At 43.9% G+C, this 12,379-nt stretch overlaps 1 protein-coding gene across 3 annotated transcripts in view; it reads left to right on the forward strand.

The window, feature by feature from the left end:
• AGBL1 (AGBL carboxypeptidase 1) overlaps positions 1–12,379 on the forward strand; it is a 926,786-nt gene that overhangs the window by 57,596 nt on the left and 856,811 nt on the right. The window contains exon 1 of one of the 3 annotated variants that reach the window (XM_070358227.1): positions 6,631–6,768. The exons of the other annotated variants lie outside the window; for them this stretch is intronic. The gene's annotated coding sequence lies outside the window, so the exon portion shown is untranslated. Of the gene's footprint in view, positions 1–6,630; positions 6,769–12,379 lie in introns of those variants that run through there. 3 annotated transcript variants of the gene reach the window in all.

Genomic DNA, 12,379 nt, shown 5'->3' on the forward strand with positions numbered 1-12,379 from the left:
ATCTCCCTTATCTTTGCATGTTTCTACCAGCTATATAACTCTACACTACTCTCATTTGCCTGGTTTCGTCCTGAGCATTCTGCCCTCCAATTTTCTCCTAGTTAATGCTAGCTTATTCTTTCACTCTAAGCTGAAGTGCTACTTGTTTTTTTAAAAAGAAACGGAAAATTTTATTATTATTTTTTTATTGGAGCATAGTGGCTTTACAATGCTGTGCTGGTTTCTGCTATACAGCAAAGTGAGCCAGCTATACCTATCCATATATTCCCTCTGTTTTGATTTCCTTCCCATTTAGGTCACCACAGAGCAATGAGCAGGATTCCCTGTTCTATACAGTGGGTTCTCATTGCATGTGCATGCGAAGTCCCTTCAGTTGTGTCCAACTTTTTGCAACCCTATGGACTACAGCCTGCCAAGCTCCTCTGTCCATGGGATTCTCCAGGCAAGAATATTGGAATGGGTTGCTGTGCCCTCCTCCAGGGGATCTTCCCGACACAAGGATCGAACCCATATCTCTTATGTCTACCTGCAACGGCAGGTAAAGTGGTTCCTTACCACCAGCACCACTGGGAAGCCCTCTTTAGTTATCTATTTTATACATAGTATCAATAGTGTATGTATGTCAGTCCCAATCTCCCAATTCATCCCACCACCCTCTTTCTCCCTTTAGTATCCATACATCTGTGTTTCTATTTCCACTTTGCAAATAAGTGTGTTATTTCTTAAGGAAATCCTGTACTGATTCACATCGAATAACCTTATTTTATGGTCACATGACAACATACACTTGGGTACTTATCCTCAGTTGCAATTCTACATTTCTTTGGGTGACTATTTGGCTATCTGCCTTTCTAACTGGCTTGAATGTTTGATGAGGGCAGGGACTGTGTGTATTTATGCTATCAGTGTTATTCCTGGCACCTAACCCAGTACCTGGTACAAAGGAAGTACCTGACAATATTTGCCAAATAAAAAATAGACCACCTTCTAACTTTACCAGAGGCTGAACCATGTATGTCCCTTTACTTAGAAGGGAGAACATTGGTATTCTTTGTTGTTGGTCAGTTGCTTTTGTAACCCCATGGACTGCAGCATGCCAGACTTCCCTGTCTGTCATTTCCTGGAGCTTGCTTGAACTTATGTCCATTGAGTTGGTGATCTCATCTAACCATCTCATTCTCTGTCATCCCCTTCTCCTCCTGCCTTCAATCTTTCCCAGCATCAGGGTCTTTTCCAATGAGTCAGTTCTTCAAATTGGGTGGCCAAAATATTGGAGCTTCAGCTTCAGCATCAGTCCTTCCAATGAATATTCAGGACTGATTTCCTTTAGGATTGACTGGTTGGATCTCCTTGCAGTCCAAGGGACCCTCAAGAGTCTTCTCCAGCACTGCTGTTCAAAAGCTTCAGTTCTTTGGTGCTTAGCCTTCTTTATGGTCCAACTCTTACATTCATACATGACTACTGGAAAAGCCATAGCTTTGTTGGGAAAGTAATGTCTCTTCTTTTTAATATGCTGTCTAGGTTGGTCATAGCTTTTCTTCCAAGGAGCAAGCATCTTTTAATTTCATGGCTGCAGTTACCATCTGCAGTAATTTTGAAGCCTGAGAAAATAAAGTCTGTCACTGTTTCCACTGTTTCCCCTCCTATTTGCCATGAAATGATGGGACTAGATGCCATAATCTTCATTTTTTGAATGTTGAGTTTCAAGCCAGCTTTTTCACTCTCCTCTTTCATTTTCATCAAGAGGCCCTTTAGTTCCTCTTCACTGTATTCTTAACAATTAATTTTGTAAGACCCAATATATGACTAGGGCATTTGTCAAATTCCGAGCCCAAGAATTATGAGGAAAGATACTAGTGGGATTGTTCATTCTTTTACTGGTAGTGAAGTATTTTTAAATTAAAAAAAACTAATTTTAAATGGAGTACAGTTGCTTTACAATGGTGTGTTAGTTCCTACTGCCGCTGCTGCTAAGTTGCGTCAGTTGTGTCCAACTCTGTGCGACCCCACAGACGGCAGCCCACCAGGCTCCCCCATCCCTGGGATTCTCTAGGCAAGAACACTGGAGTGGGTTGCCATTTCCTTCTCCAATGCATGAAAGTGAAAAGTGAAAGTGAAGTCGCTCAGTCGTGTCCGACTCTTAGTGACCCCATGGACTGTAGCCCACCAGGCTCCTCCATCCATGGGATTCTCCAGGCAAGAGTACTGGAGTGGGTGCCACTGCCTTCTCCGGTGTTAGTTCCTACTGCACAGCAAAGTGAATCAGCTATATGGATACATGTACGTATATATACGTATGTATACACTTAAATGTACGTAAGTCCCTCCCTTTTGGACTTCCTTCCCATTCAGGTCACCACAGTGCATTAAACAGTTTCCTGTGCTGCACAGTAGATCCCCACTAGTTATCTATTTTATACATAGTCTCAATAGTGTATATGTGTCCGTCCCAATCTCCCGATTCTTTCCATCCCCTCCTTTCTCCCTGGGCATCCAGACATTTGTTCTCTACACCTGTGTCTATGATTCTGCTTTGCAAATAAGATCATGTACACAGTTTTTCTGGATTCCACATATATGAATTTAATATAGTATATTTGTTTTTCTCTTTTGGACTTACTGCCCTCTGTATGACTTGTTCATTCTCAAGAGTCCTCCTAAGACAGAAAACATTACATACCATTTCACTTTATTCTATTTTGGAATGATGTTTATTTTTTAATATTATAAAACCACATCACCCAGCTTCTGTAATTATGGCAAGCTTCTTATTTTTTTTTTTTGCTATTTCCAGCCCAACAGCTATCATATTGAGAAAACTCTCATTTCTTTACATCTGTGTCTCCTTTGTTTCCCTGCATGTAGGATCATTGGTTCCATCTTTCTAGATTCCATACATATGTGTTAGTATATGATATTTGTCTTTCTCTTTGTGATTTAATTCACTCCATATAGTAGGTTCTAGGTTCATCCACCTCATTAGAACTAAGGAGAAGGTGGGATGATTTGAAAGAATAGCACTGAAGCTACATATATACATTATTATATGTAAAATAAATAACCAGTGGGAGTTTGATGTATGAAGCAGGGCACCCAAAGCCAGTGCTGTGTGACAGCCTGGAGGGATGGGGTGGGGAGGGAGGTGGGTGGGTGAGGGGCTCAGGGTGGAGGGGACACGTGTATGCCTATGGTCGATTCATGTTGATTTATGGCAAAAACCATCACAATGTGTAATTATCCTCCAATTTAAATAAATAAATAAATAAAAACTATTTCATAACCATCTGGTGGCTCAGACAGTAAAGAATCTACCTGCAATGCCAGAGACCTGTGTTCAGTCCCTGGGGCTACAGTCCATGGGGTCACAAAGAGTTGGACATGATCGAGCAACTAACTCTTTCACACTTTCGTAGATATTTCAGTCCATACTCATTTAAAACAACTCTCCCTCTTTTGAACTCGTCTCAGCCCTGAAAGGAAGTTTTTCCTTCTGCCCCAACTAAACTTCTAACTATGCAACTTCTTCCTGTTTCTTCTTGTGTGAAGACAGAAAGCTATTGGTCACCATTTCTGGTATAATAATCATTTTCAGTCATTGAAGTTTGTGATCAGTACCCTCTTTTATCACTCATTACCAGCTCCAAATTTAATAATATCTTTTCTTTAGCCAATGGACCATTTCTAGTGAGTGTTCAAACTGCATGACCGAAGAACAAATTTATTTTTGGCAATATGGTTTTCTTGGGCTATGAGCTGTGTCCTGTGCTCTTGGCTCATGAATTTGGAAGAGGTTCTGTCTTATTCTCTAGAGATCGAGAATTAAAATTTCATGGGCTTATTCTTTCCATCTGTGGGAACAGAGTAGCAGAGTGTAAGCACTCTATTTCTGTGATATCAGGGGTGTTACAGAAAATGGGATTGGGATGGCCTTTTTTCCCCTCTGTTCAGTAAAGTTGGGTGTAGACTTGAGAAAATTTCAGAAAGAGGCATGGGATACTTCTTTTCCCTCCACATTGGCTGGGGTGATATTGATGTTCCCTATTTATTAACACAGTTCTTGGCACATGATGCTGCATCACGTCAGTCGTGTCCAACTCTTGGTGATCCCATGGACTGTAGCCCGCCAGGCTTCTCTGTCCATGGGCTTCTCCAGGCAAGAATACTAGAGTGGGTTGCCATGCCTTCCTCCAGGGGGATCCTAGGGTGTGTGTGTGTCTTGCATTGGCAGGTGGGTTCTTAACCACTAGCACCATAATAGGCATCCTGGATGGCATCACTGACTCGATGGATGTGAGTCTGAGTGAACTCCGGGAGTTGGTGATGGACAGGGAGGCCTGGCGTGCTGCAATTCATGGGGTCGCAAAGAGTTGGACACGACTGAGCGACTGAACTGAACTGAACTGATACTAGGCAGCCTATAATTGTTTGTTCGGTTGCTGGATTCATAGAAAAGTTGATCTTTATAGCTTGTCATAAATTTGTGTAAGGATGTTCTCACTGGAATATGCTTTGAGGTAAATCCTGTCATCAAAGAGAATAGGATAGCAAGGCTCTGGCAGATTTCATATTAAGTTTCCATTTCATTCCATTCCATTATATCCCATTCCATTTTATCCCATTCATCCCATCCCTTCCCAAGCCATTCCATTCTATTCCTTTCCATCCTATCTCTTCCCATTTTATAACATTCAGAATGTTTACTGAATACCTACTTTGTGTAAGATGCCACACTAGAACCTGAGAACCCCAATGGGGAATGAGGTAAAATACTTGTTCTGGAGGAGCTTAAGTCTAAGGAGAGTGTGGGAGATTAAAAATTGCTTCAATTTTTTTCTACTCCTCCAGTTGAGAGGTAGAGATTAATTCCATCCACTCAAATCTGGGCTATCATCGGTAACCTGACTGGCCAATAGGATGAGGCAGAGGTGATGGTTAAACTGAGGCTAAGCCAAAAGAGGCCTTGCAACGTCTACTCAGTTCTCTTGGGATGCTTGATCCGCCGTGTAAGAAGTCCAAGTTGCTTAAGACTAACATGTTGGAAAGGCCACATGAAGGCATTCTGGTTCATAGTCCACAATGAGCCCAGTCCTTCAGCCTGCCAAACAGAAGCCATCAGTGCCAAGGTATCAGACACACAAATGAAGCCATCATAGACCCTCCAGACCAGTCATTCATTTGCCAGCTGAATGCCACCCAGAGACCGTAGTTAACACCTTGGGAAGTAGAAGACTCTCCCAGTTAAGCCCTGCCCAAATTCCCTGTCCACAAAATCAAGAGAGAAAATGTAAAGGCTATTGCTTTAATTCAATAGGCATCAGGGTGGTTTGTTACCCCTGCAATAGACAACCAAAACACAGAGGCAAGAAAATAACCAGGATTTAGTTAGAATTCTAATAAAAGGAGGGGCAAAGTGGATTGTGAGAAAGCAAATATTTAGAGCAAATAATTCTGTTCTTGGACGGGCTGGGCCACTGCACCATCCCACTTTAGAGGGCATTGATTATGTGGTAGTCCTTGCGAATGGCATGCCTGGCAGTTGTACGGTGCCCAACGTATGCAGACATGTGGCAGTTTTGAGTAATGAGTGCCAGGAAGGTAGGTAATGCGGAAAAACTGTAGAAAGGGAACTTGAGCTTGGAATTGAAATACAAGTAGGTTTCCTGGGCTAAATACAGGTAGGTCTCATGGGCTAAGTACAAGTAGGTTTCATAGGCTAAATACAAGTAGGTTTCATGGGCTAAATACAAGTAGGTTTCATGTTCTTCACAAGGAGAAATAATACTCCATCAGTAGAAGCAATGTGAGCAAAACTTTGAAGGCATAGGAGCCTATGATGGGCTTGGGGCACAGTGACTGGTCCTTTGAGGCCAATATACATGGTATTGGGGTTGGGGGAGTGGATGGAGAGGAACTCCTGAAGCTGAGCGATGTGAAGGGTCTTATATCTTCATGGAGAGTCAGGAGGAGGAAGGCAACAGGGAGACAAATATTTCAAAGCAAGTGAGCAACAAATTCAGAACAGTATTTGAGAAAATTGTAGTTCAAAACCCCATAGACTGTGAAAGACAGTGTTTGTTCTTTCAGCTGCCTGCCTCTACTAGAAAGCTTGGCAAATCTGTTTTTTTTTTTTTTTTTTAATAGGAAAGTCTTAAACAACAGGGAATTACTCAATGATTCATTTAAAAGGATCATTAAAGGAAAATGGAGGCATGTCGCATCCTGCCTTCTTTAATTGCTCATTTATTATTACTGTGGGTGAGATAATGGTTTTGTGTTATTCTTCTAAATAGTGTAAAATATTTATTGGTAAATATAGCAGTGCATATATTAATGCCAGTGGAGATTTTGTGGCGTGTTTTTTCCCTCCGCTGATAGCCATAATTTTTACTTAAAGGAAAACAATATTGTGCTGATTCATTCTAGCTCAGAGCTGAGCGAGAACATTACGAACTAAGCATCTGTACGACTGCACTGTCTCTTAGCACCGGTGGAATGGCAGGATTCTCCGGGGCTGGCCGTAGTCTGTGAAATCAATTTCTTTCCTGTTTATTAACTCATGATTTGGAAGAGGACAAGCAGAGGTGTAAAAATGTTCTTTTCTCCCTCTTCGTGACAAACAACCTGATTGAAAATAGCTTTTATGAGTGAGGATGCTTACCATTTCATGTGCCTGAAAGTCTACGAAGGACAGGGAGACCTGGCGTGCTGCAGTCCTGGGCTCGCAGATCGGACACAGCCGAGCAACCGAACAACCGTGAAAGTCTACAGGTCGGTGGTTTTATAGAGTTGGTTCACAGCTTAACAACGTCACCAGTGACCCAGGGTTGTGTCCTCGGACAGCGGTGCCCCAAATAGGAAATAGAGTGTTTGTCTTGTTGCTTTGTTTTTGCTTTTCATGGTTTCTCTTTTTAAATCTTGGAGGATAATCTTTTCTGGAATCTCTCAGTCGACTTCTATTTGAGTTTCCTTACCCAGATCTGCCCTCATGGTGGTGTGGTGGTTTAGTCCCTAAATCATGTCTGACTCTTTTTGACCCCATGGACTATAGCCCACGAGACTCCTCTGTCCAAGGGATTTCCCAGGCAAGAATACTGGAGTGGGTTGCTGTTTCCTGCTCCATGGGATCTTCCCCACCCAGGGATCGAACCCACGTCCCTTGTATTGCAGAAATTCTCATGCAGTTGCAGGCAGGTTCTTTGCCGCTGAGACAGCAGGGTAAGCCCCTATCTGGGATCATACTCACATCTTAACCAACCATTGGAAAAGGAGAAAGACAGAAGAGGTGAACTGTGGCCCATTCCCCAGGGAGGGGACAAGTAGAGTATGTATCTTTCATCAGCAGGCTGCTGCCCCGGGCTTGAAACAAATGGGATTTTCTGGGAAGCAATTATAGAAGAACGACTGGAGTGTGTGCAGCCAACTGTGTTGGCCACAGGTCAAACCAATTTAGGGGCGGTGATTTAGTAGATTCTGTACACCCAGATCTATCTCCCTGCTGGAAGGTACAGCAGAAGCCTAGGAGAGAGTGCTTGTTCTCAGGGAGCATTAGTGGGCATTGAACTAAAAGTGGGCAATCTCTTAGCTGGATAAATGGATCCAATAAAATATACCGATTATCTATTACACCTCAGGACACAGGAATGCAGAAATGAGTGAGACCTAGTTCTTGTCCACAGACTCACAATTCCTTTCACCATCTGCTTCATCCTGGAAGCAGCTTCATCCTCCAAGGTTGCCACACTCTGTCATGCTTTCCTCTGAGTAAGTAGGGCTGTGACACAGCTGGAACATTCCCCTTGATATGGTGCAGGGCCCTGTGGGGCTCCCAGGCACAAGGCCTTACTGTGTCTCCCATTTCTTTGATTACAGGAAACAGCTTTCATTTATCCTCCATGACCTTCCCTGAGTCCCAAGGGACAGATTCAAGCAGTTGTTAATGAGGGAAGGGAGGGGATGCGAGACCAGGGAGAAACAAACAGTCAAGAGCCACCTTGGGGCAAGGCCCTGTTACCCCATCAAGGGATACACACAACAATATCTTTGAGCTCTTTGCAGATACTGAAGAGCTTCCCAAGTGGCACTCGTGGTAAAGAACTGCCTGCCACTGCAAGAGATGTGAGAGATGTGGGTTCTATCCCTGAGTCAGCAAGATCCCCTGGAGGAGGAAATGACAACCCACTCCAGTATTCTTGCTTGGAGAATCCATGAATGGAGGAGCCTATGGACAGTGGGCTACAGGCCATAGGGTCACAGAGAGTCAAACATAACTAAGTGACTTAGCATGCACGCAGATACTGAAAGCCCCTCCAGGTCGGAGAAGTTAATGATTGGTGATGACAGGTGGCCCACAAGCATGTAGACCCCAGACTGGTTGGACCCGAAGGCTGCTGATGCTGACTCCTGCTTACCTCACTGTCAGCCCATCAGAAGAATGCCCATGAGTGATCACAGCCTCCTTGAACAACGGTTATAAAACTCCTCACTATCTTCCCAAAGTTGGAAACACATGGTTTTGAGGGCATTAGCTCACTGTGTCTCCCTTTGCCTGGCAAAGCAGTAAATCTATCCTCTTCTACTTCACTCAAAACTTGTCTCTGAGATATGATTCAGCACCCGTGTGCAGAGCAGCTGGGCTTTCAGCATCACTCCTGCCCCGCTTCTGCCCGATTTCCCAGATGTATCACTCATGGACCTGGCTGGGTTACACACCCCGTCCCTGAATTCTTCTAGCATCCACATTTACCTTTGTCACAGTCCTTAACCATCCTGGGTCCTAACTGTTTGCCAGCTGTTCGTCTCAGCCAGGCCTGGAGCCCTGTGAAGGCTGAATGTGTTCCCATCTGTTTGTATCCCAGCCCAGTGACTGGAACATGCATGATTTCCAGGGAGCATTTGTGGGACAAATGCATGAATAATTGAATGAAAGGAAATTAAACACGGATCTTTTTATCCCTCTTCAATCAGTTTCCACTTTATTAGTTTTCCTCTCTCCCTTTTCTCTTTGCTCCTTTCTCATCACCCTGTTGCCTCTCTTGTTTTCCTTTTTGCTCATTATTCACAGTTAACTGATGAATCCTGCATTTATACCAAGTTACGCGATATTGCCCAGCCTTGCTTTTATGGCTTATCCCCCTCCCTCTTTTCAGAAAGAAGAGCAGTTATGGGGGTTTCTGCTGGTGGATCCAGACACATCATTCATTGCAGAGAAGGGACTTTGTTTTTTTTTTTACCATCAGCCATCTTTGGGTCCATTTTCAAAGGGCTGGATATTTTGTGATTTATAGTAAAAAATAGATATTTGGTCTTCCTCTTGTTTCTGGCACAGAGCTCCCCAAACCCTTGGAATATCCTCAGTGATGAGAGCAATAAACTTGTCTTTTGTTAAGTTAATGGGTTGACTTTTGGACCACATCTATGAATGGAAAGCTGACTGTCAGGAGAACTGACCATGTGGTTGGAGGGTTGGGACTTTCAGTCTGACTTCCTGGCTCCCCAGGACACCCCAAGTCCCCTTTACCTCCAGGGAAGGTAGAAAAGCCAGAAGTTGAATCTATAGACTATGTAAGGATAGGGGAACTACCTTGGCAGTCCAGGGGTTAAGACTCCACATTTCAAGGCAAGGGCATAGGTTCGGAACACTAAGATCCCACATACTGTTGGTGTGCCTCTCCCCCCAAAATTAAAAAAGAAAGAAAACAGGAAACTTGAGAGATGAAGTTTAGAGAGCCTCCAGGTTGGTGAACAGGTGGAGATGCTGGGAGAGTGATGCTTCCGGAGAAGGCATGTGAGCTCTGTGCCAGTCCCCCGGACCTTGCCCTGGGCATCTCTTACATCTGGCTGTTCCTGAGTTATACTGTTTTACAATAAACTAGCAATCCAGAAAGTGAAATGTTTCTCTGAGTTCGGGGAGAGGATTTAACAAATTAATCACACCCAAGGAGGAGGTCGGTTATGGGAATCTTTAATTTATAGCCAGTGAACTGGAAGGACAGATTAACAACCTCGATTTGTGATTGACACCCTGAATTAGAGGAGCTCACTGGAACCCCTGATTTATAACAAATATGTTGGCCAGAAGGAGGGGTCACAACCTGGACTTGCCACTGGAGTCTGAAGTGGGGGTGGGCGATCTTGTAGGACTGACCCCTCAGCCTCTGGGATCTGATGTTATCTCTGGGTAGATAGTGTCAGAATGGAGATGAACTGTAGGACAACCTGATGGTGTCCAGAGTATTGTTTGTGGATGTGGGGGAACCTCTCCTACAATGGAACTGGTACCAGAACCGAAGACTAGCAAATTCCCTGGGATGATATATCAGTGGCTTCCCTAATCCTTGGTTCTTGTTCCCAGATTTTGGGAGACCAAAGGGTGGGAGAGGACAGGGAACACTGACACGGAGCACAGCTGTGCATGACATTTGTTGGAGGGGACTCAAAGAATGATGCCTTCTGTTAGCGTCCAGGGCAGCTGTGATAGGAGGCATCAGAAAAGTGATGCTGAGGCTGCCTTCTTTAGGCTCAGCTGCCTGTGGAGAAGCTCCCAGAGCAAATCCAAGTCTTTTCCTTGGTAAGCGTATAAACCTCAAATGTCTAGGGAACCCCAGGTGTCTCATCACACCTGGAAGATGAGTTAAAGTATTAAGTTTGGGCATTTTGTCCATAATGGACCTTTTTTTTTTTTGCCTTTTTTGGTGTGTAAAAGCGTACCTTTACAAGAGTATCTTATCAGTGTTCAGTGGTGACCTAAATGGGAAGGAAATCCAAAAAAGAGAGGATATATGTATATGGAGAAGTCAATGGCACCCCACTCCAGTACTCTTTCCTGGAAAATCCCACGGTGGAGGAGCCTGGTAGGCTGCAGTCCATGGGGTCGCTAAGAGTCGGACACGACTGAGTGACTTCACTTTCACTTTTCACTTTCATGCATTGGAGGAGGAAATGGCAACCCACTCCAGTGTTCTTGCCTGGAGAATCCCAGGGACAGAGGAGCCTGGTGGGCAGCCATCTACGGGATTGCACAGAGTCGGACACGACTGAAGCAACTTAACAGCATGGCTAATTCACTGCTGTACAGCAGAAACTAACACAACATTGTAAAGCAACTATACTCCAATAAATTTAAAAAAATATCTTAATTGTTGTTATTTAGCCACTAAGTCATGTCCGACTCTTTCATGGACTATAGCCCGCCAGGCTTCTCTGTCCATGGGATTTCTCAGGTAAGAATACTGGAGTGGGTTGCTATGCCCTCCTCCAGGGGATCTTCCCAACCCAGGGATCGATCCAGTGTCTCCCGCATTGGCAGGTGGATTCTTTACCGCTGAGCCACCAGGGAAGCCCATCGTGTGTGAGTATTTCCTCCCATTCTGTTGACGTTTCTTTGTTGATTGTTTCCCTGGTTGTGCAAAAGCTCTTCAGTCTAATGTAGTCTCATTTGTTTATTTTAATCTCATTGCACGTTCTTTTGGTGTCTTACCAAAGAGAACATTGCCAACACTAATGTCAGAGATTTTTTTTTTTTCTCCTGTGATTTCTTTGGGAGTTTCATGATTTCAAGTCCTAGATTTAAGTCTTTGACCTATTTCGAGTTAATTTTTGTGAGTGGTATAAGATAAGACTCCTGGCTTTATATTCAAAAGATTTGAAAGCAGTATCTGGAAGAGACATCTGCACACCCGTGTCCACTGGAGCATTTTTCATAACAGCCAAGATATGGAAGCAACCTAAGTGTCCCTCAACAGATGAATGGATAAAGAAGATGTATATACATACAGTGGAATATTATTCAGCCACGAGAAAAAGAATATCCTGCCATTTGCAGCAACACAGATGGACCTTGAAGGCATTAGGTTTAGTGAGATAAGTCAGAGAAAGATGAATACCGTGTGATACCACTGATATATGGAATCTAAGAAAGCTGAACTTGCAGCAACAGAGAGTGTAATAGAATGATGCTTACGAGGGGTCGGAGAGTGGGGGCTTTGGAGAGGTGCTGTTTATGGGTGCAAACTTGCAACTTATAGGTAAAGAAGGGCTTGAGAGCTAGAAAATTAACATATTACCATGCAATGACACTGGCCTGGTTGTTGGGAGCCTGGCCTGGGCTGTACTCTGGCGTTGGCATTGTGGATCACCACAGAGGTCTTGATTAAGCCCTCCCTCCCTCTGAGTCTCGGTGTTCTCTCCCGTGTAACAAAGGGGAGCGTGTCAAGGATTGCAAATACCCCACAGAGCTATGTCATGAGATTTGTTGCTACCCCAGGTGTCTCTTAAGAAAACAACACTTCATCTTTGTGAGTCAGGGAAGTCTTTCCATGTGAACATGTTAGTGGATTTCTGTTTCTGCTCTCTGTCCTGGATTGAACAATAATCTAAGCCT

Source organism: Bos mutus, chromosome 21 (genome assembly GCF_027580195.1).
Source record: "Bos mutus isolate GX-2022 chromosome 21, NWIPB_WYAK_1.1, whole genome shotgun sequence".
Lineage (NCBI taxonomy): Eukaryota > Metazoa > Chordata > Mammalia > Artiodactyla > Bovidae > Bos > Bos mutus.